The sequence below is a fragment of the Lygodium microphyllum genome, chromosome 19 (assembly GCF_053477565.2).
Source record: "Lygodium microphyllum isolate KBCC chromosome 19, Lygodium_microphyllum_v1.1.10, whole genome shotgun sequence".
Lineage (NCBI taxonomy): Eukaryota > Viridiplantae > Streptophyta > Polypodiopsida > Schizaeales > Lygodiaceae > Lygodium > Lygodium microphyllum.
The window spans coordinates 8,020,674-8,047,006 of record NC_141153.1 but is presented as its reverse complement, the minus strand read 5'-3'; the positions used below and the strand labels follow the sequence as shown (position 1 = coordinate 8,047,006).

General features: G+C 42.4%; 1 protein-coding gene across 4 annotated transcripts in view; it reads left to right on the top strand.

The window, feature by feature from the left end:
- LOC148019537 (P-loop containing nucleoside triphosphate hydrolases superfamily protein) overlaps positions 1–26,333 on the top strand; it is a 186,393-nt gene that overhangs the window by 157,060 nt on the left and 3,000 nt on the right. The window lies entirely within an intron of this gene.

Below are 26,333 nucleotides of genomic sequence, written 5' to 3'. Positions count from 1 at the left end.
AATCATTCCAAAAGAATGATAAGAAGAGAGTAGCTGATGATGAGGAGTATTCAGCCCCAAATGAAGGACAAAAACAGTGGCAAAAGCAGCCATCAAATCAAAAGAAGATGAAGCCCTATGCACCTCCTAATGCTCCTCAATTTCGCTCCAATCTATACCCACAAGCAAAGCAGCTTTCCGAAGAAGAAAAGCAACGCTTCATGAAAGAAGGGAAGTGCTTTAAATGTGGACAAACAGGCCACATAGCGAAGCAATGTCTAAACAAGGGACAAAGCAAGGTTTCTGACAACAAGCCTAAGTCGCCAGTGAAAATCAATGCTATTAGTGATGTAGTTGCAAACACAACTCACACTCCAGAGACGCGTAAATTATTAAAAGCTTGGGGACAGTTGCAAGGTAAGCAAGCACTATTCTTGATAGATCTTGGGGCGAATGAAAATATTATTTCCTTGCAATTAGCTAAAGAGCTTGGATTAAAGAATGGAGAGATGGACACTCCGGCAGAAGTTCGCCAAGCTTTGAATGCTGATGAAGGTGACACAGTGAAGACTGTGATACCCTACATTGGCAAGCTCAAGTTTCAAATTCAAGGCTACAGTGACGAAGATACCTTCTGTATCGGAGACCTTGATGGTTGTGATGTGATTCTTGGCATGCCCTGGAATCATAGAGTAGATTCAACTATCTTCTCTCAGAAAAAGAAGGTAGAACTCACCAAAAAAGGCAAGAAGTACGAGATCCAAGCTGGAGTTTCTGGAGACACCATACCTATGGTAAGCCATATGCAAGTCTCTAGAGCAATTAAGGATTGTGTTCAATGTTTTCTGCTTTATGTCACTGATGTAAAAGATAATATGAATGCTGAAAACCAAGAGCAACTTCAGCTCTTGGAAAAGTATAAAGATTGTTTTTCGGAAGATCTTCCTTATCAGCTTCCCCCAGAAAGGCCAGAAGACCATCATATTGATATTATCCCGGATAGTTTTCCTCCTAATATAGCACCATACCGTGTGAGCCGTCCTCAACAAGAAGAAATCAGAAAGCAAGTCGAAGACCTACTCAACCGTGGGCTAATTAGGCCAAGTAGCTCACCATTTTATTCACCGGTTATTCTTGTTCAAAAGAAAGATGGCACATTCAGGATGTGTATTGATTATCGAGCCCTCAACAAAATCACTGTGAAGAATCGGTTTCCTATTCCCAGAATTGACGACATTTTGGATCGTCTAGGAGGCTCAAAGGTTTTCAGCCGCATTGATCTAAAGAGTGGTTATCATCAAATTAGGATAATACCACAAGATGTACACAAAACTGCTTTCCGCACTTTATACGGTCTTTATGAATTCTTGGTGGTTCCTTTCAGATTAACCAATGCACCAACCACCTTTAATCGAATGATGGAGCGCATCTTTAGAGAGCATCGACAATATGTCGGTACTTTCTTTGATGATATTCTTGTCTTTAGCAAGAATGAAGAGGAGCATCATCAACACTTGGAAATCGTTCTACAATTACTACAACAAAATCAACTCTTGGTAAATGGTAAAAAGAGTGAATTTTTCATGCATAAAATAAATTACCTTGGGCATGTCATCTCTTCTGAAGGGATTCAGATGGATCCTGAAAAGATCAGGATAATCCAAGAATGGCCTCATCTTCGTAATGTACATGAGGTGCGATCGTTTCTTGGCTTACGTTCTTATTACCGCCGCTTCATCAAGCATTTTGCACATATGGCTTCTCCACTTCATGACCTTACAAAGAAGAAGATCTCTTTCCAATGGAAGGAAAAAGAGAAGGCAACCTTCACAAGGCTGAAAACAGCTCTTACTTCTGGACCTGTTCTTATTATTCCAGATCTAGTAAAACCATTTGTGGTGGAAGCAGATGCTTGCGGTGATTGTATTGGTGCAGTGCTAAATCAAGAAGGCCATGCCGTAGCCTTTGAAAGCCGCCGTCTAAATGATGTGGAGAAAATGTATGACATTTATGAAAAGGAGCTCTTAGCAGTGGTTCATGCTTTAAAGATATGGAAACATTATCTTTTAGGCAATGAATTCCTTATTAAAACCGATCATCAAAGCTTGAAGTATTTCAAGACTCAAAAGCATTTGCAGGAGAAACATGCAAGATGGGAAAATTTCTTGTCTATGTTTCATTTTCAAATTATGTACACTCCAGGGAAACAAAATGTAGTTGCTGATGAACTTTCTAGAGTGCCTCGCATTGCAACTATTACAGTGGCTCATCATGAAGATTTTCAAACGATGAAGAATACTTATGATGAAGATACTGATTTTGCAGCAATTTGGTCAAATTTACAGCAAGGAGGTTCTCATCCAGATTATTCCATCAAGGACGGTTACCTTCTCATGAACAATCGCCTTTGTGTCACTCTTCCTGTTCGACAAAAGGTGCTTAAAGAAAGTCATGAACCCCCTTATGCAGGGCATAGAGGGAGGGCAGCCACTCTAAGTGCAATTGAGCGCTACTTTTATTGGCCAACATTACGAAAAGATACACATAACTTCATTGAGGCTTGTCTGGTATGCCAAAAATCCAAATATGATAGGCAGAAGATTCCAGGATTGTTGCAACCTCTTCTAGTGCCCAAAGATCCATGGGAATCTATCACAATGGATTTCATCTCAGGTATTCCAAGAACACCTCAAGGTCATGATATGATTTGGGTCATAATTGATAGATTCAGCAAACAATCACATTTTATTCCATGTCATAAAACATTGAAATTCGCATAAGCTGCAAGACTTTTCATTCAACATATCTTTAGATTACATGGTATGCCTTCTGAGATCATTTCAGATAGAGACTCCAAATTCACAAGTAACTTTTGGCGTGCTTTATTTGAGAATTTGGGAACCACTTTAAAGTTCTCCTCAGCTTTTCATCCTCAAATTGACGGCCAAACAGAGGTGATGAATCTCACTCTTTTGGATATGTTGAAAGCTTATGTTAGTGAACATAAGTCACAATGGGAGAAATATCTTCCATTATTGGAGTTTGCTTACAACAATACAGTGCACTCATCCACAGGCAAAGCTCCAAATGAAATAGTACAGGGTAAAGTGATTCCTCCTCCAATTATTCGCACTAAAGATAGTTCGAGCCACTATCAAAGTTGCGCAAGAGCAACAAAAGAGGCAAGCAGATAAACGAAGAAGACCTTTGGCTTTTGAAAAAGGTCAATATGTCTTGCTAAAGTTTGATAAAAGCAGGCTCAAACAAGGTTCTGGTCAAAATTCATCTTTTCCAAAGCTCTCCAGTAGATACTTTGGACCCTTCAAAGTGATTGAGAAAATAAATGAAGTTTCTTATCGACTTGAGCTTCCTGCTCATTGGAAAATACACAACGCTTTTCATGTAAGTTTGCTAAAACCTTACATAGGACCAGAACCAAAGGAACCCATTACTGAAGATCCCCCAGAAGTTGAAGAAACAGAGCAACTCTTGGAACCTGAAAAGATTTTGTTTCTCAAGGATCGATCCACGAGAAGTGGCCTTGTGACACGAAAATTCTTACTAAAATTCAAGAATCTACCCACAACAGATGCACAGTGGGTAGATGAAAAATTCATGAAGGATTACCCAAATATTCTACAACAATATCAAGAAGCTTTTCAGCTGAGGACAGCTGAATAAAAGCCAGAGGGCTGTTACAACTCTATAGAAACAGAATTTGTATCCTTTTTCATTAATTTGTCTATATAATGATTTATTAAATTTATTTCCTTTGCACTAATTAGATATAAAGAAAAGTGCATTGGAGCTGGCCACTGATGAGTGGTCACAGGTTATGGTGGACCCACGCGGTGGGTTAGAGAAAAGATAGTTCACACTTCCACCTATATGACCCGATTGGGCGCCTGTGACTAGAACTCACGCATATCAGGGTTAGACTCGCACACAGAAAGGATTGATGCCTTGAAGTGTGGGCTAGATCCACTAGAACAGACAATTACAATCAACAAGATGGCATGATCATGAAATGCTTGTATAATGTGCATGTGTGGGCTGAAAGCTTGAAATGCACATTTCTTTGCATAGGAAAGTCACATGAAGATTCGGATACCATTTTTGCGATGTACACGGAAAAAGCTTTCATATGACACCCATATTGGGGGGGTCCCTAAATTTTAGGAGATCCCTAAATTTTAGGAGGTCCCTAAAATTTAGGAGCCTCGAATTAGCCTAAAAATGCTAGTCCTAAAAAATAGGGATGTCATTCTAAAAATAGTAAGTTCTGTACTCTGACTGTGCTTACTAAATTTGGTTGTTTCTATTCTTGACAGTATTCAACCCAAAAAGGAAGGCCATAGAGAAGAGACAAGTGTCAAGACACTTGTCACACAAGTTTCCAAGTGTCCCACCACTTGTCACATCTCATGACATGTGGCTGGACACTTGTCTTGTGCTACTCCACTTTCCCCTTTTGTACTAGCTCTCCCCTCTCCTATAAATAAGAGCTCGTTTTTCTTCTTTGATCATCATTTGTCTTTGCTGTAAACTCATGTATAGCACCCACAGATAGCCAGAAACTGGCCCCATCCATCCCCATCATCATCCCCCACTTCTTCATTATCAAATTCCTTCATATTCCCTCTTCTATCACTGCTGTTTACAGGACAGCAAGCCTGTAAATTCATCACAACACCTTCTTCTCGAGCTTTTTCTTCCATTTTAGCTACAAGAAGCAAGCCCTATCCATGTACTGCTGATCAACGATGGAGAAAGGCTGAATTTCCCTTTTTCTTCTCTCATACTGTAAAGAAATCAGTTCTTATCATTGCATAATAGATAATGCATGTGTGTTTGTACATCTTTGCATGATCTTGTGAGAGTGAGAATTACTTCTTCTCACTCTCAGGTTGATTGTAACTGAGCTCTTCCCTAAGAGACTTGGGTTGAGCAAAAATGCATTCCTTCAGAGGGGGGGGGGGGGGGGGGTTGCCCATCTTCAACCCTCAATCTTGTCTCCATTACTTTTACATTTTCATGGTTGTAATTTTGTGAGTAATTTTCATTTTCAGCTTTAAGTGTTCATTCTCTTTTATATTAAATCTCGAAAACAAGCGAATATCATAATTGTTAAGCATACTACGTTGGGCGTTTACAATAGACCTTTCCAATAAAAGCTTTGATGAACTCTATCAAACGTCTTGAAAAGGCCCAAGTGACTAGCCATTGGCGATGAATGCATCTCTTGAAGCACCTTCAGCTTGAATTTACTACTGGGAATCAAGTACACTTTACCCTTAAACCATAAGAGGCCATTATGCACTTTAAAATTAGGAAATTCAGCATCACACCCTTGCTGTAATTTCTGTAAAATATGGGCAGCATGCTCATCAAGCACATATTCCTCTTGAATGTCTTCAATCCAATCCTTATAGATGGTAGACACAGTAGATAGACTGCATGCCCACATTCTTGATAACGCATCAGCCATCACATTATCCTTGCCAGCCATGTATGATATTTCAAAATCATATGATTGCAAAGTGGCCAACCATCTCTTTTGCTTGGGAGAAAGATTGGGCTGCGAGAGAAAATATCTCAAGACCCTATGATCGCTTTTGACTTTGAAGTGTGTCCCATAGAGGTAGTGGTGCCATTTCTTGATTGCATGTAAAATAGCAAGCATCTCCTGCTCATAAACATGCATCTCTTTCTCTTTGTCATCAAATTTTCTGCTCTCAAATGCAATGACACCATGCTCCTGTACCAAAACTGCTCCCAAACCTCTACCACTAGCATCTGCATAAATGGTAAAAGTCTTGGAGAAGTCAGGGCAAACTAATATGGGTGCTGAAACAAGCAATTGCTTCAACTCATTAAAGCTCTTGTCAGCGATCTCATCCCAAAAGAAGGCCTCCTTTTTCAGCCGATCGGTAAAAGGAGCTGCAACATGAGCATAGTTCTTCATAAACCGTCGGTAAAAAGATGACAAACCAAGGAAACTTCTTAATGAAGTGGCATTGGTTGGTGTAGGCCATTCTTTGACGCACTGAACCTTCTTAGGATCCACTTTGATTCCATCTTCTTCCACTATATGACCCAAGTACTCAACTTCCTTTGTCATAAAAGAGCATTTAGTGGCCTTGGCAAACAGTTTGTGTATCCTCAATATGTCAAAGACCTCTTTTACATGCTGCAAATGGTCTTCTTTATTCTTGCTATAGATCAAAATGTCATCAAAGAATACCAAAACTGTTTTAAAGAGCAATGGCTGAAGTATCTTATTCATGAGAGACTGGAATGTGGCTGGAGCATTTGATAACCCAAAAGGCATAACCATAAACTGATAAAGACCCCTCTCCGTCCTGAAGGCTGTTTTGAATTCATCCCCTTCCTTCATGCGTATTTGATGATATCCCGATCTCAAGTCAATTTTGGAGAACACCTTGGCATCCTTCAATTCATCTAAGAGATCATCTATTCTAGGTATTGGATACCTATTCTTGATAGTGACCTTGTTGAGATCGCGGTAATCAATGCACATTCGAAAGGAGCCATCTTTCTTCTTCACAAGAAGGACTGGAGAAGCAAAAGGTGATTGGCTTGCCTTAATGAGACCCATTTCCAAAAGCTCTTTGACTTCGCGTTCTACCTCTTCTCTTTCCACTTTGGAGAGGCGATATGGTGGTTTGTTGATGGGCTTTGTATTGGCAGCAAGTCAATGGGATGATCCACTTCTCTTTTGGGAGGAAGAGAGGTAGGTGGCTGAAAAATATCATTATATTCTTTCAGCAATTTACAAAGACATGGGTCCATATTGTTGGTAGGAGAAGAGGGCTGATCCTCTTCAATCTTGGAAAGAAGAATGGTGAACATACATGCCTTTGCATTTATCTCTTTCTTAACCTTCTTGGGGCTGATCATCTCCATTCTTTTCTTTTCAGCTCCATGTAGTGTTACTTGTTGTCCACACCATTTAAACTCCATTTCCATGTTGTTGAGATCCATGGTAAATCTGCCCAAAGATTTCAGCCAGTTGCAGCCAAGTATTATATCAATGGGACCCATTTCTAATGCAATTAGGCTCACTGATGTAGTGCACAATGGGGAAAGGGTGATAGGTATATTTGGACAGCATTGATTGCTCATCTCCAAATTTCCATTTGCCACTTGGATTTTGAGTGATGTAGGCATTTCATGCGTATTCAATTTCAGTCCATTGAGTGACTTAGCATTAATGAAGCTATGTGTACTTCCCGTATCTATGAGTATATGAGCGGTCCTTCCCTTGATTTGACATTTAAGGCGTAGGGTATTATCCCCTCTTGAACCACTCCATGCATCACTTGATATGGCACATAGCGATGGATGTAAATCAGTCCATGAATCATCCAAATAATGACCACCCGGGTCGAAAGGAAACCCATCCATCGGATCATAGAACTCATCATGGCCATTCTCTTCATTTTCATGCGCCTCTTCTTGAGTTGTTGTGACATCAAGCTGAACCAAGCTTCCTTTAATAGATTCAACATCGGAATCATCCTCGATGATCATGCTAATCTTCATATTTTTGGCCTTGCATTTGGTCTTATGATCGGGTGACCATTTCTCTCCACATTTGTAGCATAGTCCTTTATCATACATATCTTTGAGCTTGTCATTCGATACATGTTTGCCTTGAGTAGGGGCTGAAGTTTTGGCACTTATATCAGTTCTTTTTCCATCAAATCGATTTTCAGCATTAGGTCTGAAATTACTGCTTTGTCTTGACCCAAAAACAGTAGGAAAAGTGGGTATCTTGCTGTAGGTATTGCTGAAAGTATTTGATGGCTTCCCAATATGCTGAAAATCAGTTTTAGCATGCCCATAATGGCCTGATGTCCTTGGAAACTGCGTAGGCTGAAAAGAATGCCCTGTTTTTGGCTGAAAACCCTTGTATTTCTGCCCATAACGTTCAGCCAATTGAATGGCAGCTTGTAGGGATGTAGGATTCATGGCTCCAACTTCAGAAGAAAGAATAGGTTCCAAACCAAATATGTATTTATTCAACTTGGCACTATCGGAGACCCCATGAACATACATCGAGAGGTTCAAAAACTGATTTGAGTACTCTCTAACCGAGAGACCACGTTGCTCAAGTGCATACCACTTTTTCTCTAACCGCTCTTTTTCAATAGGGGAAACAAAGACTTCAATCATAGCATTTTTCAATGCATCCCAAGACAAGAAGTCATGTCCCATCCTCGCCATATATCTCCACCAAGTGTGAGCATAGCCTTCTAGATGAAGGGCTGCAAATTTTACTTTGGCATTCTCGGGCCTTGGGTAAAGGGAAAAATACATCTCTAACTTGTCAAACCACTCCTCCAACTCCGAGGGTGAAGGGTTCTCTCCCTTGAAGTTTGAGATAATTATTTTCTCCTTGTACTCTCTCTCGTATTGAGGAGGTTGTCCATTAGGGTGCTGCTGCCCACTATGGCGTTGTGGCCCAAAAGAATTGCCAAAAGGTCCTTGCCTAGGATATTCATTATTTCCATGCCCTTGTGCATAAGGAGTTTGCTGTCCATAATGCATACCATGACTTTGTGGCTGGAAACAATGTCCTTGAGGCTGAAAGTATGTGTTGCTCACATTGGGAGGTTGTCCATGCATCGGTGAGTTGAAAGGTGGTTGCTGCCCATTATTTTGCTGATTCCAACCATGATTTAACATGGGACTTGGCCTATTGGGCTGCACTTGAGTAGAGAAATTATGTTGTGGCTGTCCAAAAGCATTTGGGGCTGAATTCACATGTCCATGTGGCTGCCCATAGGAGTTTGGGGCTGAATTAACATGCCCTTGCTCATAGCCACCAACATTTGCTTGAGGGTAAAATTGCTTGTAGAAAGAGTTGCACCCATGGATATCTTCATCATGCTTTGAGTTTGTTTGCACTCTTTCTTGAAGATCCTACCCATGTGGCTGAAAGTCACCCTTTTGTTGATGGAATTGTGGCTGAAGTGAAGTGGGATGAACAAAATCCTTAGCTTTAGATGACTCTCCAACTTCAAATTGACCTACCACCTTAGGAGTAGGTGGTTTAGGTGGTTCTTCAGGCCTATGAGGATGTGGGATATTAAGACCAACTGTAGGCAACATTTTCTCACCAAGAAGTACTACAAGCTTGTCAATACCCAACCTCATACCCTCGAAACCTGATTTCATATCCTTTATGTCATTTTACAATTGTTGAAAACTGTTTGAATTCATTGAGATATGAGACGTCTCTATGGGTTGATTGGTAGGGGAGTGGGTGGAACTTGCATCGACCTCATCGTTCTCATAATGCATTCGGTAAATGGCATCTTGAGAAGTATTATGTTCACCCCTTTCCTGTTGATGTTCCTTCAAAATTTCATTGATAGTATCCAAAACAGGGTCTCTCTTCTTATTCCTAGCGATGCGTTGATTTCTGTCCTGAATTTCCTGCAGTAGAAAAACTTGATTATCTTCACTTCTAGAGCTCCAAATTACGAGGTCTTTGGCTCTGTTCAAAGCTTGAAGAGCCCTCTATCCAACGATCTATCAAGTGCAGAAAATGGATGAGCACAGAAATTTCTGTAAGGAATTTTCTGTTGCTGTCTGAAAATTCCTGCAGGCAGTGAATACCCTGTTCTAGTCAATTAATGGCTTGTTCCATCAATACCAAGCATGTACCAACTTCATAACCCTGTAGGAGAGTCTCATACGTCTGTCCATACTGAAAATGATCTCTGTAACCAGTAAAATGGCTGTCTAACTCAATGTAGACTGCAATCTTTAATGAGGGTATGTATACATACTCTGTTCCAAACTTTAATGCTGAACCATAGTGTCTTTACCATAGGATGCATACATTTTACTGTAGCCATATGTCTTCATACATTTGCCATACATTCATGAGTACCATACATTTGCCAATATCTCAAGAACTCACTGCCCATAACTCATGCTGTAGGCTCATTTCAAGTGCCTTTGAGATTTGTACCTGCACCTAAACTTGAAAATACATGGGATCCGAGACCCGAGGGGTTTGCAAAGTTCCCTCTCGAGCCGGATTGCGCTCCCCTTCAGGGTCCTCATCGGTAGGGGAGGGTCACGAGAGTCAATCATTGGGTGGAAGTGTACCTTAGGCATTATTGTCATGACACACAAGCTTCATGGGATCGTTGGATCCACCTTGCTGAATTTTGCTATAATAACACGCATCACATGAGCATTGGGATGTCTCCGTTTGAAGCTCTTTATGGGTATAAAGTCCAACTCCCATCAGTTTTATTCCATGAAGACATCAACCCACAAGCAAAGGAAGAGTTGGAAAGAATGGAGTTGCTCATGAGGCAATGCAAGGACAGCATAAGGAAAGCACAAGACGTAATGAAGGTCTATGCTGATGAGAAAAGAAGACATTTAGACTTCAAGGTTGGAGATTGGGTATTTCTCAAAGTGCCCAAGACGCATTATGCTTCATTAAAGGGTGGGAATAACAAGCTTGCTCATAGGTTTTATGGGCCATATTTGATTTTGGACAAAATTGGAGAGCTTACTTATAAACTTCAGCTACCATCTTCCACTAGAATACATGATGTATTCCATATTTCACAGCTGAAGAAGTATGTTGGGCCTGATGTACAAGTATTGGAAGAGTTACCACCATTGGATGAGGCAGGACTGATCATATATGAACCTGAAAGTATTATTGGAAAGAGAGAGAAAGTTCTCAGAAATCGTACTCTCATTGAGTATCTCATTAAGTGGAAGAATTTGCCCATTGAAGAGTCTTCTTGGCAACCATCCACTTATGTCAGTAACTTTCCTTGGTTATTACAGGATGATATATGATGCAGTATGAAGTGACTGTGCAGAGACAGCTTGCTGTATGAAATTTCTGCAGACAATAAAACTGTCCTGACTTCATCAAAATTTGATTCTGATGTTATGGGGTGATGCTTGGGAGTGTATACTTCGTTTCTACACCTCATAGGCCTTATTTGGACCAATATATCAAAAGTTATGGCAGTTTTAGTGAATCAGCCCTGTTTGGACAGCAGCCAGTTTTCTCACAGTTTGGCATGCAAAAGGTCTTCTTTTCATGGACAGTGCTTTCTTATCATTTGGAAGATGAATGGGCATGATTACTATCATCCTTGACTTGGATTTAGGCCATTACTTCTTGGTTTTGAGGACAAAACCATCTTCAGGACGGGATGGTTTGGCAAGTGAATTCTAGCTCTAAAAATCAGTATGATATGCATGGAATAGGAAGGAAATACAATTGCCTTTCATTTGCCCTTTTCATGATATACAAGATTGGAATTGAAAAGGCTGAAATGTAAATGAGAAATGGAGAGGTATTTACCTCAGCAGTGACTCACTGCTTACAAAGCTTTTCTCACTTACCAATTGGGTAATGATTTTCTTATGATCAAGAGGCAAAATAGGCAATCAATTTCATGTCAGGGTTAGGCAATAAAGATTGAGTAATAAAGCTCAAGAAATTACTGATTTCAGTGAATGAAAGTAGATGGGTAATGCTCATTCAATATGGAAGAGTTTGAGACATTTAGAGATGGCCATTTCAGTAAATTGAAGAGGTTTAGTAAAGACAATGACTGACATAACCTATAGGCTTCATGTAATGCATTAAGCTATGAATGAAAGCTTCATTAATCCTCTTATTTCTCTTCAACAATTGGAAATGAGATCAGCAATTGGATGTAAAAAGAAATTAAGAGTGATTAGAGTACCTCATTTGATTGATTGGAGAAGAGTATTGTTGATGGAATAACCTTCAATCCATAATGCTTGACATAGGTGAGTTGAGCTTGATAATCCTTCTAAAATCAGTCCAAGAGATCTTCAATTTTCAAGAATAATCCCTTCCTTGATAAGCTTCAGCTTTATTAATCCCATGAAAGCTCCATGACTCCATGAATGCCCCAAATGAGGGTTGATGAAGACCAATTACCTTCTCTACTTGAAGTAGGTTGCAATAGGTAATAGAGAGGCCTTCAATGTGTCCAAGAGATCCCGAAATTTGAGAGGGAATGCCAAAATTTAATGGCATGACAGCTTCATGCTGTCCATTGAACACCTAGACCTCCATTGGCTTCAATCTCCTTCAATGTCGGTCCAATGTTGATGGATTCTTGAGGGAAAATGGTTGAGGAAGCTTCAGAGATGCTTTGCCCACTAAAGCCCCATGAATTGCTTTAAAAATTTCAAGAATCTTTAATGCTGTCCCAAACTGTTATACATAGAGTTTGCAATCTCCATATCGATGCTCCATCAAAGCTTCAAGCTTTAAGATCAATCAATGTTGGTACTAGGATGTATGTAGAAGCCTCAGGGAGTATACTCTATAGAGCAAAAGCCCTTTGATCTTGATGAAGAAATTTGAGAAATTTTAGTGCTGTCCAAAACTGTCATAAAACTCCATACCTAGGGTTTGAGAAACTCCCATCTTCCAAAAGGAGTGAAAGATCAAGTAGAAGATGATGTATACTCATAGTTGCACTCCATTTGATCATCCCATGAAGAGTATAAGCTCTGATTGCCTCACGTTTGCTGATCAAGAAGGGGGGGGGGCTGTAAAAACAGCACAAACTGCTGCTGGACATCCTCTTACATCTCGTGATGAAAACGTGGTGGATATGAAGCATGTAGGTATTCAATAGGTAGCTTAAGACCCATACTACATTCTTACATAAGCCATTTGAGCATTAGAGGTCATGGGAAGAAGATCTGAGAAGAAATGTCCATGGCAGTTTGTATGGCAGCTTGAAGGAATGAGGAAAGAGAAGAAGAAACCCTTCCTTCTCAAAAGTAACCACAGTTAAAGTGTCCTGTAACCATTAGTTTGTCCACTTACCCCAATTTTTGGCTCAAATCTTGATCACGTCTTGCTATTTTGGCTGGAGCCTTCCATTTCTTCCATTATTAATGCCAAGAATCACCATCTTCATCCCTGTTTGTAGCAGACTTTCACATGTAACTCCGGTTTGAAGCCTTCATGTCCTGTCAAGTCCTGTCACTCAAATTCCTAACTATGGTTTGCTCTCTCTAGCCTAGGAAACTGAATCTAGTACTTGAAAATGACTTCTGCAAGGATCTAAGCTATAACTCTGATACCAATGTAATGAAAGCAATCAACCATGGAATGAAATCTAACTGAAATTGAAAATTAACTAAGCTACAACAAAGAATTAACAAATCTATTGCACCAAGACATCCTCATCATGTATTAATGGTTGGGGATTCAAGAATACATGACGGCCATGGCTGAGTGCTTCAAAGCTAAGAAGAAGCTAACTCCAAGAAAATGGTAAAGCCAAGATTATTGAATGATCAAAAGATGTCTTGCCTTTGGCCTCTAGTCCCTTTTATTTTAACCCTCTTCCAAACTTAAGGGCTGTTCACACATGTACACATAGGCTAGGGCTAAATTTACAAAGGCTGGAATTAATCCAAGGTGCAAATATTAATGTTGTATTTTTCCTTCATGACACCACTCTTCTTTGCACTTGCTACTTACCTATTCTTTCCATGCTATTGCATCTTGTGGATATGGGGCAGTTGGCTGGTCTTTCTTTGCCTTTGCAGCAACAGTTTGTTGGTTAGGCACTAGCTGATGATACTTTCATGGTTCTGAAAGTAGATGCTTCTAATCTTCAGTCAGCCTTGGATGTATGGGAGTTATTTGAGCATGTGTCGAGCCTACGAATCAATGCTACTAAATCTTCCCTTATTGATTGCACGACTTTCAATTTGGCAAATTTAGGGTGGTAGGGTAAGGTTGTCCAGCAAGGCGACATTGTAAGGCGTCTTGGTTACCCCTTGGGTGTGGATGCACAGTTGAAAGTCTTACTGGCATGGATATTGCACAAATTGGAAACCGAGTTTGTCTATTGTAAATCTCAAGCTTGACCACTCCATGTATATCTTAAAGTTTTCTAGACCTTAATGCTTCCCATGGTCACCGACTTCTTGCCATGTTCACCTACTTCTTCCCATGTTCAGTTAGAGGACAGTGATGTAGACAGCAGGTCCGAGATCACATCCCGTCCCTCGTCATAGAGGAGATGGGACGCTCCCTCCTAGCCCCCTTCACAGAGAAGGAACTAGAGGAGGCTTTCCATACACAGGACATGCAAAAATGCTCGGCAGAGGATGGCCTCTCTAAGGCATTTTCACTACCTACTGGGAGGTGGTGAAGGACCACTTACTATTGGCCTTCCAAGAGATTTTCACTTCTGGATGGATGCCAGGGAGTCTTTTAGCAGGTCTTATCAGTCTCCTCCCCAAAGGGGGAGACCGGTTGGAGCTATCCTAGTGGAGACTGATTACCTTGTTGTCAGTGGCCTATAAGGCACTGGCAAAGATGATTGGTAGGTGACTCCACCCTGTGCTTCTAGACATTATTCATGACACACAAACAGGCTTTGTCCAAGATAGGAGCATTCTTGACAATGTCTTCACTTTCTTTGAGGCGACAGAGTGGGCCCATCATAGTGGCCAGGGACTGACTGTACTACTCTTGGATTTCTAAAAGGCCTATGGCAGGGTGGATTGGGACTTCTTAGAGGGCACTATGGTGAGGTTGGGCTTCCCCCAGGCATTGATCCATGGGGTCTCAGCACTTTATAGATCAGCTACAAGCAGGGTTCTCATAGGTGGCAGGCGAGAGAAGGAGTTTCAACTGGAGAGATCGGTTTGGCAAGGCTGTCCCTTGGCCCCGTACCTGTTCCTACTCTTTGCAGAGGTGATGTCTCACTTCCTTGTCACGTGTGAGCGAGTTACGTGGCCTCCGACTTTCAATGAGAGAGGAGACAGAGTTGTTAGACTCATAGTATGCAGATCATACAACACTCTAGGTAGAGGACGATGAGTTGATGTTGGAGAGAGAGAGACTAGCTCTCAAGGTGTTCTATACTGCAGTGGGAGTAAAAATCAACTGGCAAAAGTCGGTTGGTTTCCTTACAGACCCAGACTCTAGCACAGAGTAGGATGTTCACTTGGAATTTAGGTTGGTGTGCAAAGGGGAGAGTGTCCATTACCTAGGGTTCCAGGTGGGACTCGACATCACCCCTGGCCAACAGTTTCTTCCAGTCCTTGACTCTATTCGAAGGAAGCTAACCTATTGGAGTACCACTCGTCTTTCCCTAGCAAGCCGAGCCCTGATGGTTAACGTGGTCCTGCTAGCGACAGCTTGGTACATCGCCTTGTATTGGTGCTTTGCCTCGTCCTGTGTAGTACAGCTTCGCCGCCTAGTGCGGAACTTCCTCTGGGCTGGGTTAGACGGCTCCAGGGATTCCCGGGCCAAGGTGGCATGGGTGACCATCATCCGGCATCAGTCAGAGGGACGGCTAGGGATCATAGATCTAGAGTATCAGAGTATGGCCCTCTTGGGCAAGCTAGTAGTTCGCGGCCTCACACTAGGAGGAAAGACCTGGAAGGTCCTATTGCAAGAGGGTCTATAGGAGTGTAGATCGAGGCTTGGCGGTGAGTGGATGCTTTCCCTGAGATGGATCTTCACAACAGGCCGCATCTCCCTCCCCCCCCCCCCCAAATCCCCCTTCCTACACGGTTTGCTTCTTCTGTAGGTAGCAGGGTCTCCGTTAGGCCCTGATTAAGAGCCCCCCAGGCTGCCAAGAGGAGATAGACTGCCAGCCGGTGATCTGGAATCCCCGGGTCAGAGATCGGGAGGGGGTACATATTCGTGAGCGCCCCCACATCCAGTGGGCTGGGTGGGAGGCCGGCCCGGAACGCATCATCAGGACATGACGTGAGGTGTACAGGATGATGGACGAGGGGGTGTTACAGCGGGCATCAGGTTGCCAGAGAGGAGTGGAGTTGAGAAGGAAGATAGACGTAGCTATACCTCAGGAGTGGCTTGCCTCTCCGAGACGAGAGTTGGTAGAGCCCAGGGAGGTATGGGCCGCTAGGTTCTCACCGACAGGTATCCCCCTACAGGTGGCAAGTAGAGTGGGAGGTGCCCCACATGGGACTTTCTTCATCGTATAGGAGGGGGGGCATTTGGCCCTTGACAGAGAGCAATAGGATGAGGGGATAGTTGTCCTTCCATTGAGGAGGATTCGCTGGTTGGCCTTCAGGGGAAGACATGGCGGGCTGGACCCTTACGTCTTCTAGGAGGAGCTTAGGGAGTGGTGCCTCTGGATTTGGGAGGGTAGGCCACTTGATGAGCTGGAGTGGGATCCAAGAGAGTGGCTATGGCCGAACACTGCAGTCGCCAAGAAGCCAGGGAGATTCATGGAGTACATAGCCAGGATTGACAGACACGTACTGATGCAGGAGGACATGGAATGGGCACCGTCACGTCGAAGGCACTGGGCGGAGCACAGCATCACAGAGGCTTTCCAACGGACCTTTTGGCGACGCCTATGGGATAGCTGGAGGCCGAGGAGGGTATCGTATCTTATGGCTGGTGGCACATGAAGGTCTGGCGGTGGGAAGTTGACTAGCCTAAACGCAGGAGGGTCCTGGTTGTAAGCGCTTCACACAACAGCCTCTGGAAACTTCAAAGCATTGCCTTTGGTCGTGTGAGGTGGCGCAACTTGTGTGGAGAGGAGCATGTCGCATCCTCCGCCGTATAGCAGTCAGCCTTGGATGTATCTCATGGGGAGCTTTCTGCTGGCAGGCAGTTAGCCAGGGCCGTCACCTTCTGTATGAGGCCGAGATGCAGGACACAATATTCATTATTGAGGCATGATGGTGTACAATGGTCGGGTTGGAGGCTCTACCCATCCGCCATGTACTGGAGCCCACAACAAACCGTTCGAAGATATGGGAGATCATAGGGAGTCTTACTGGATGGCATATCTGGAAGGTGCGGTATCAAGAGGCTTTTGGCGGAGAGAGACTTTCAGCACAAGCAATGTTAGCAAAACTCTGGACCTCTATCATCCACTCTCTCCGCGGCCGATGAGACCAAGTGCAGGGCGAGTTTAGAGCTCGTCAGGAGCTCCGTTGTCATTTCATGCACACTTAGGGCGGCCAAGATCTATTTTTCGTATTGCAGGCAGGCAACCTCAGATGACGATACACCCCCCCTCCATGGCTTCTTGCCCCCATCCCCCCTAGACCGCCCTGAGAGGCTTGTACATTTGATATATGTGTGACTCTGCATCAATTCCAGCTAGTCTCTTGAGCAAGAGTACTTCCTTGTATTCGGGTTTTTACTAAAGTAATATAATTAGCTACACTTTATTTGAAAAAAAAAAGGTTATTTCTTTGGGTAGCAAGTAGTATCGGTTGTGGAAAGTTGTGGTAGTTGGAAATTGGGATGTTTTTTGTGTTGTGGAGCACAAACATCACGCTTTGGCTAGATCTTATGTATATAAGGATTATGCGGCCTTTTTTAGTGGTCGAGCTCTGCATGAATCGGGAGTTATGTTGGTTGTCAAATCCTCCCTGCAACCAGTGTTGGTTTTGCAAGATACTCACGGCTGATTTTTGATCCTGGAAATATTTTATGAGGGAGAGGTTTTGTGGCTTGTAGGTGTGTATACTCCTATTGCAAGGGAACGCCGTCAGCTTTGGGATGACTTGCACTGCCTTGCCATGGCCCGTCAAGGCTTTGTCATGGGTGATTTTAATGCATGTGTATCTGGGGATTAGGCGACTTCTCCGCATTCAGTTTTGGATGGTCCTGAGCGTCAGGCTTGGGATGCTCTTGCAGCGGTGTCTTTGAAACAAGACGTGGTCCTAGATGTATCCATCACAAGCGGGATATACTTATCATTCTTTTCAGCATTCAAATACATGGGCCAGACTACATAGGATCTATATTTGCCAGAGTGATTCTTTTCTTTCGCAATCATTGATATGTGGGTGGAAAGACAGCATGTTTTGTCAGATCATTATCTTTTGGTGTTGGAAATGAGCCACAGACCTGTTCATGGATTTAAGGCTCTCCTTGCACATTTGCCTCTTTGTTTTAATCAATATTTTCTGCAATAAAACCAGTTTTTGGTAGGTGTTCAGCAATTGATAGCTTCTTTTAGCCCGAGGGTACTATCTACAGGGATGGAAGCATGGGCTGTTTTTAGGGATAATGCGCGAGCGTTATTCTGACACTATGGTATTCAGCATGCTTCCTCTTTTTGAGCTGAATTGCAGCATGCTCAATCATTATTGGCCCATTCCTTGTCTCTGTGTCAGTCTGGGGATTCCAATGACGACTTGCTCACATGCATTGAATGGTTGAAAGGCAGGGTTTAATCTCTTCAGGAAGAGGAATATGCAAAATACAAACTGCTCGCCAGAGCCAAAGCTTTACACGATAATAACTGCGAAACTCATCAAATTTTTGCTCGTTTGCTGTGCCCAGGAAAATATTGTGCACTTAAAGAATGGGTAGGGTGTTATGGTCACTGATCATGTCTCCTTCATTCCGATGAGTGTCGACTTTTATAGGTCTTTGCTGGGTCCGCAAGTGATTCTTTCTGATGCTGTTCTCTCTACTCTAAGATATATTTGTGACCTGGTTAGTAATCAGGTCAAACCTGAATGGGTGAACTTAATGGAGGCCGATATTTTAGAAGATGAAATGGAAGAAGTGCTGTCCCACTTGCCTCATAGGAAAATTCCCGGTTGGGATGGGGTGCCTAATGAGCTGTTTTCAGCCCATGTGGAAATGCTTAAGGACCCATTAACTTGACTGTGTCAGCAAGTGTGGAATTTTGGTATGATGCCTTCAAATTGGAAGATTGTTGTTATTAGGTTGTTGCCCAAGGTTCCTTCTCCAACCTCTTTGAAACAATGGAGAGCCATTTCTGTTATGGGGTTGTTATATAAAATCTTTTTCAAAATTATTGCTAACAGATTGCAAAAAGTATTTCCACACCTCGTACACCCACGTCAATATGGTTTCATTAAAGGTCAGAATATAATGCACAACATTTTGAATGGGAATTGACTATGCCAAAGCTTCTAACCAGCAAGTTGTTATGCTTCAATTGGATATTAAGAAGGCATTTGATCATATTAGCTGCTCATTTTTGCAGCAATTAATGTCTACAATGGGTTTCGGTCCCCGTATGATTTCCTTGGTTGATACTATTAGTCGGGGTGTTGTGGCTCGTATTGCTCTTAATGGAGGGATTATGGAAGAAATTGCCTTATCTCGGTCTCTTCGGTAAGGCTGTCCTCTTAGCCCTTTGTTGTTTGCTTTAGTTACTCGCCTAACGCTCTCATTATTGGATAAGTTGGCAGCTCAAGGTGAGATAGTTGGCTTATCTCTACCCTGCGGAGACCAGCTTGTGGGTCAATCTTTGGCAGATGATTCTTTTATGTTCCTCAAGCCTGATTGCACTAATGTTAATTGGGCAATGGTGGCGTGGAATCTTTTTGTTTTGGCATCAGGTCTTCATGTTAATACTCAGAAATCTACCCTTCTCTCCTGTACGGAGAATGATTTGCACACCTTGGGCTAGAATGAAATTGTGATCCCAAGGGGGAATATAACTAGACACTTGGGATATCCTATTGGTGTGGAGGTAGCTCCCCATGCCTTGATGGATTGGATGGCCTCCCAGATTCATGATAGGTTCATGTACTAGAAATCTCAGAGCTGGCCTCTACATGTCAGACTAAAATTTAGTCAATGCATGGTCAATGCATTATGATCGGTATGATCTCGTTCTTTTTGGCATTGCTTCCTCAATTTCCAATCAGGTTTTGCAATCACTTTGTGATTAGTTTGGGGTCACATTTGCAGCAATTTGAGATCAGTTTTTAGATCAGCAAGTGATCAGTTTAGATCAGATTATGCTCAATTTTCAATGGTTTACAGGTGGTTTCATGGACAGCAACATGTTTGTGAATGTCATTGACGGTTTCAGCCATGATTTATATTGAGAATATGCTTTACTATGGTTATAAAGTTAGAACGGTTAAGAAACGTGAGTTATGAATGCATCCAATGGGTTTCTACCAACAAGTCTAGACTAATTTTTAGTTTTATATTATGCATATGCTAGCTGGAAATTTTAGTAGAATTGGTGTATATGGAATGACTGGACAACAGTGGCCAATGTTGTGATTGTGATGCCTTATGGAAATTCTAGTGCAATATGTTTTTTCTTTGGCACAATCCAGTGCAATCGAGGATTATTATAGAGATTTCAAGGGGGTGGTTTGTCTAAAGGATGTGAAAATTTATTGCTTATCTTAGCATAATGTTACTTACACATGTGAGATGCAAGTTAATTATTTCATAGTGTGGGACCCAAGACTCTGAGATATGAGTTGGTGCCAAAGGAAAAAGTTGTAATAAGTTATGTCTAACGGATATTAGGTGGTATCCAATGTCACATTTGGATCTAGATCAATTTATTGGCCATCAATGTCAGTGGTAGAGATTGTTGGAGAGTAAGGAGAGGCTATTGATATAATTTGTAGACTTAAATTCCATTCGTTGAAATTGAGGCGTTTCAGGGAGATTCAAGAGGCTAGCTAACCAACATCAGATTTGGGTATGAATTTGTCTTTCAAGGAGTAGGATTAAGGCCAATCCCCAATAAAACCAAGGGGCAAATTGGTTTGGAGGCGGCTTGGTTATTTTTGACAACAAGAGGCACTTGGGTTAGCGGAGGAGATTGGAGAATCTCACTTGTACTTCTTCTATTTGCAATATAAGATAAAGAAATACCACAAGGGGCATCAGTTTTTGGGCCAATAGGGTATCCAATGTCCAAGATTAAAGTGGTAAAGTGTGCATTTTCAGTTTTGTGAATTTGGTAATTACTGTAATTAAGTGCTTAATTAGGTTTCACTACCCTCTTCAAGAAGGAAGGCTGGTTTCAAAGGCTATGATTGTGCTTGGTTGGCTAGAAGGCTTGATATAAATATTTCTATACATTAATTCAAACTTCACGAGAGAGAGAGAGAGAGAGAGAGAGAGAGAGTGTGTGTGTGTGTGTGTGTGTGTTTTATACGAAAAAAAAAAAAGTGTGTGTGTTTTACGGAAAAAAAAAAAAGAGAGAGAGAGTGTGTGTGTGTGTGTGTTGGTCTATACATGCACAGGTGACATAGATAGATAGAGACACAAAGAGAAAGGGAGCCGTCGAGAGTGACAAATGGTTCAAGAGACTTGCTGCAAAGTGTTGTGTGATCGTGCTGTACCATGCGAGCATGTGTGGCTGTGTATGTGTGATTGCAAGGGCATGCACATGTATGTGTGTGCGTGTGTCACAACAACCACAACCTTGAAGTCATATACGCAGCCCTGCAGTCAATAATGAGACCTTCATGAACCCTACACTGTTAGGCAGTTGTGCAAGCCAGGAGTCGAGTTAGGGTGAATCCTTGTTAGCAGTCATCCAAAGAGAGAGAGAGAGAGAGGATGTCTAAGCTCAATGCAGCTTTCATAGGCTAGGTGGTTGATGATGTAGGGCCGGATTCTGAGGTAGAAGAGGAGATGGTCCCATGCACTGAGGAGATGGCTCCATGCTCTAATGCAAGCATGTAGTGAAACACAGTTGACACGATGTAGATGCTTCCATGATGATTGTTGAGAATAATACCTCTTTGAAATCTTTGTCACACTTATATGCACAAACAACTAATTACTTTGGTGATTTTCCCAATAAAGAGTTAGCATTTTAAGGTGTGATTGTGTTGAAGAGGGGCTTGTATGAGGTCATGTTTACATCAACTATGAATAGAGATGACCTTTTAGGCAGGCTGCCTCTCTTTTTTAATAGACAATTAGCACATGTGGTGCCATGGAGACCCGTGGCTGATTTTCAATGCTTGCTTAAATAGGAATGTCTAGTGTGGGTTGAGGTGAAAAGCTGTCCTGAGATTTATTGGCCTTTGTTAAGGGATACAATGGTAGACATCGGTATGGTTTTGGTGTCTCCAAGTATGAGGACAGGCAATAAGAATTGATTGTGCATGTTGTGGGATATCTCTAGGAAAAGGCCCAATTGGTTGCATCTTAATTGCACTGGTATGCATCCCCTATGGTTTAGACTTAAATGGGGTGCATTTGCAGGCCACTGCTTCTCTTGTGGCAAGCTTGGTCACTTCATGGCCAAGTGTCCAAAAAAAAGGGATGTTGTTGCTACTCATACTCTGGATATTGATATGATGGTTGATGCACCTATCACTGGAGAAAGGACTCTGCAAAAGGATTTGGTTCAAAATAAGCAACATGTGTTATCTTGAGATCTTGATGATTCTAGGTGGGTCGATGTCCAGAATAGAAAGAGCAAGAACGTAAAAATTCAATATCGGTGGTACTCCGGTGTCCTGATGGTGATACATGACAAATTCTGGTATTGCTTACTAAAAATGATGTTCATGGATGCTTTCTAGTGGTTGAAATTGTTTTTGAAGGGTAGATTTTATGGCTTGTTGGCTTTTATGTGTCTAAATGATGCAATGCATCATTAGGCCTCGTGGATCCGTCTTAGTGATTCTTTGTGCTTGGGTAGAATGGGTTTGCTTATGGGCAAACACTCTTCCCAGTCTACTTCTGAACATCCCCTAATGGATAACCCAGAAGCCCGAGCTTGGAATGCTTTTGTGAAGGATGTTCTCAAATAGGGTCTTTGGTCATGGCTTTCTCCATCGGTCAGGGTTTACATTTCATTCAGCCCAATACTTAGACACGTGATCTCGATTGGACCATATCTATGCTATGCATGAGGACTCTTTTTTACCAATAATTTTGGAAATGCGGGTGTTGCAGCAATATGTTTGATTTGATCATTTCCCTTTGCAGTTTGACATGATTAGACAGCCTGCGGATGCTTTTGTGGGTCTCTAGACTCTTGGGCAGGTTGCCCTTGCGATTCAACTCTTCCTTTTCGAGTCATGTTGTCTTCAAGGGATACACGAGCCAACTTCTTGAAAGGTTTCTATGCGATTTTCCACTACAAGGCTTGAACTTGTTTGAAAAACTGATTCTAATGCGCAAAAGGTTTCAAGGCAATATGGGATTTACTATGCTTTGCTTACCAAGCGCCGTTTGCATGCTACGGAGAACACATTGGCCTTGGTTCGTCTTCTGCTACTTGATTCTCCACAGGATGCTTTTTTGGTCTCATTATCTATAAAGTTGGGTAAACTTATTGACGGCTTTCAATTGTGGTCTTATCAGCAAGCTAAGCTTTGGGATCTAATCGATGGTCTTTGAGAGAGTTCTTGTTCGAGTCAAAAAAAAAAAAAAAGTCAAGCTTTGCATGCATCCCGTGTGCGAGAAAATGTGGTGAGATTGCAAAATGCAAATGGTCACATGGTCATGGACCCCAAAACTATTGTTGGTATGTATCGATACTACTTTGCAAACCTTTTAGATTCACAACAAGCATGCTCTCCTCAGGTTGCTCATGCATGTGTAGCCTTTTGTGCCTTGGTCAAAGATCAAGTTCCCTAGGACATGCTAGTCTTTTTGGATGCTAATTCTATGAGGGTGAAGTTATGGATGTCTTATTGCATTTGCCATATGATAAAAATCTTGGCTGGGATGGTATTACCAATGAATTCTTTGAGACCTATGCCTCTTTGCTGGCAAAACCTCTTACGGCAATGTGCTAGCACATTTGGGCTTCAGATAGCATACCTTTATCGTGGAAAGAAGGGGTGATTAAGTTGATTCCTAAAGTTCCCTCCCCTTAAAACTTTTACACAGTGGAGACCAATTTCATTAATGGGCACTATGGGCGAAGGTGCTGGCAATTTATCTACATAAACATTTACTTGGTCTTGTGTATCTACACCAATATGGGCTCATTAAGGGCAGAAACATTCTCCATAATATCCTAAATGTGCAGATGGCTGTAGATTATGCACGACAAATGTAGCAGGAGTTTGCTCCAGTAGAGTTGGATCTAGAGAAGGCATTTGATTTCCTAGAATGGTCTTTTCTTGCAAATCTCATGCATGCCATGGGCTTTGGGCCTCGTATGTCCAGGTTAACCTACACCATCAGTGTGGGTGCTACTTCTTGTGTTATGCTAAACAATGGAGTCACTGAACATTTTGTTGGTCAGGCGCTAGCTGATGATACGTCTATGGTTCTAAAAGCAGACGCCTATAATCTTCGCAAAACTTTAGATGTTTGGGAGTTGTTTGAACATGTGTCAGAGGTCTCCGTATCAATGCTGCCAAATCCTCCCTTATTGCTTGTATTGGCTCGAATTTGTTTGAATTGGGGTGGTAGGGTGTGGTTGTTCAGGAGGGAAACATTGTTAGGCAACTTGGTTATCCCTTGGGTGTGGATGTACAGCCAAGACTCTTGCTGAAATGGATGTCACAAAGATTGGAAGCGAAGTTTGTCTATTGGAAATCTCAAGCTTGGCTATTTCATGTGCGCCTAAAAGTGACACAAATCATTATGGTCCCCATGCCGCTTAATTGATTAGGTTGACCAGCCCTCTTGTGCCTCTCTTCCTTCTCAAAAATGCTGGCCTAATTCATGGCTTGCTCCAAAGCGTTTGGATATCGTGCCTCCACATCCATTGTGATATGGCAATTATAGTCCATAAGAGTGAATTGGTGAAGAATGGCCAAGCGAGACTCGACCCAAGTGCTCATTGCATTGGACTTGAGGTTCCACTTCCCCCAAAGAGCTCATTGCATGGGTCGAGGTATGACTTCCATTGAATGGGTCTTGAGATACAGCTTCCACATGCACACTGAATGGGCCTTGCTTGACATACAGCTTCCATGTGCACACCAAAGGGGTCTTGAGGTACAACTTTCACCAAAGTGCTCATTATGGGGGCATTGAAGGACGAAGTGCTCATTAAATGGGTCTTGAGGTAGAGCTTCCACCAACGAGACACTTTGTCACTAAGACTCTTGTGGACATGGGGTACTATATGCCACATGTAGGCAAGGATACTATATGACTCCCCTACCCATATGCAAACAAGCATTCCATCCGACTTGCTATTGAACTTTAGGATAGTAGGCTTTGCAATAGCCACTTGTCCCTTCTTGATGAGGGAGATTTGAGGGTCCATTGAAGTTGTGGGGTTCCCCTTGTCTTTGGCATCGAGTGAGAGGTAAAATCCCAAGGCTGCCCACCCCACCCCCCTTCCCCTCGGAAAAAAAAAACCCACACCCAACACACAGAAACAAGAAAAAAGGAGAAAGAAACAACCCTTCTTCCTCATCTACAAGGTCAAGGTTATTGGAATGGGCCGCTTGAGATGGCCCAAGCGGCCCCTTGATAAAGAGGTGGAGAAAGGATGAAAGAGCCTAAAAGGTGAGGACAATGCTCTCTCTTGCCATGATACAATGCTTTAAGCATGCTCTAAGGGAGAGAAACCACCCAAGTTGTGCTAGCCCTTTCAATACAAAGAGGCCTCGAGCTAGTGTCGAGATGAGTGCTTGCATCATTGAAGCTTTCATTTAAGGGATCAAGAACAACCAAGCCCTTGAATGGTCAAACCTTCACTTCACATATATAAACCCCCTTTCTTCCCCCCTCCAAAAGAAGAAAAAGGGGTTGGGAATAATCTATTTGGCTTAATAGAACAGTGAGTTCTTGGTGCCGCGACTTCTAACCACATCACCAACGCCCAAGTGGGGGAGAAACCGCCCAAGTTGTGTGAGGCCTCTTGCTATCAACGACCCTCAAGCAAGTGTTGAGAAGATCGCCTACAACATTGAAGTTATCATGTAGGGAATTAGGAACCACCAAGCTCTCAAGATGGTCCAACCTTCACTCTAGTAGCTCTCCATGTTGGTGACGAACCCCCAGGCTAGGAGACTGCAATCAGAAAAAATTCATCTGGCTTTTGTAGAATTGTGACTTCTTGGCCAAGCACCACTACCTCCATGCACATCACCTTTGCCTCAGTGCATGTCACCAATACTTGCAACATGAGCTCATGGATTAAACTGCTGTAGACGAGAAACAAAAATTGGGAATCCTCCAATTCTGATTCCTCTTTGCCATTTGCCAAGTTGGCTCTAATACCAATCATAAGGCAATAATGTCCTAAATGCACAATTTTGAAGATATGAGAGAACCCAAAGGTTGAATAGATCCTCAAGTCATATGTTGTGATGTAATATGGAAGAGTGCAATGTAAGGCCACCTATAGCGTAGCCATGCTGTGCTCTTGTGCATGCTTAATGTGCACATGTTCCTCTGGAGTTGGAGTCCTTGGAGATGCCTTACTACCCAATCCAAGACAGTGCCAGAGCAGTCTTGATCAGTCTTCACTCAGTTTCATGCAGCCACTAGCACTCTTGCTTGTGCTCTTTGAACCACATGACGATGTTTGCACAATCTGGCACTCATGGTACTTCTGTAGACTCTCCGGATCATGATCACTGGAGGTGGCAAACAAAGG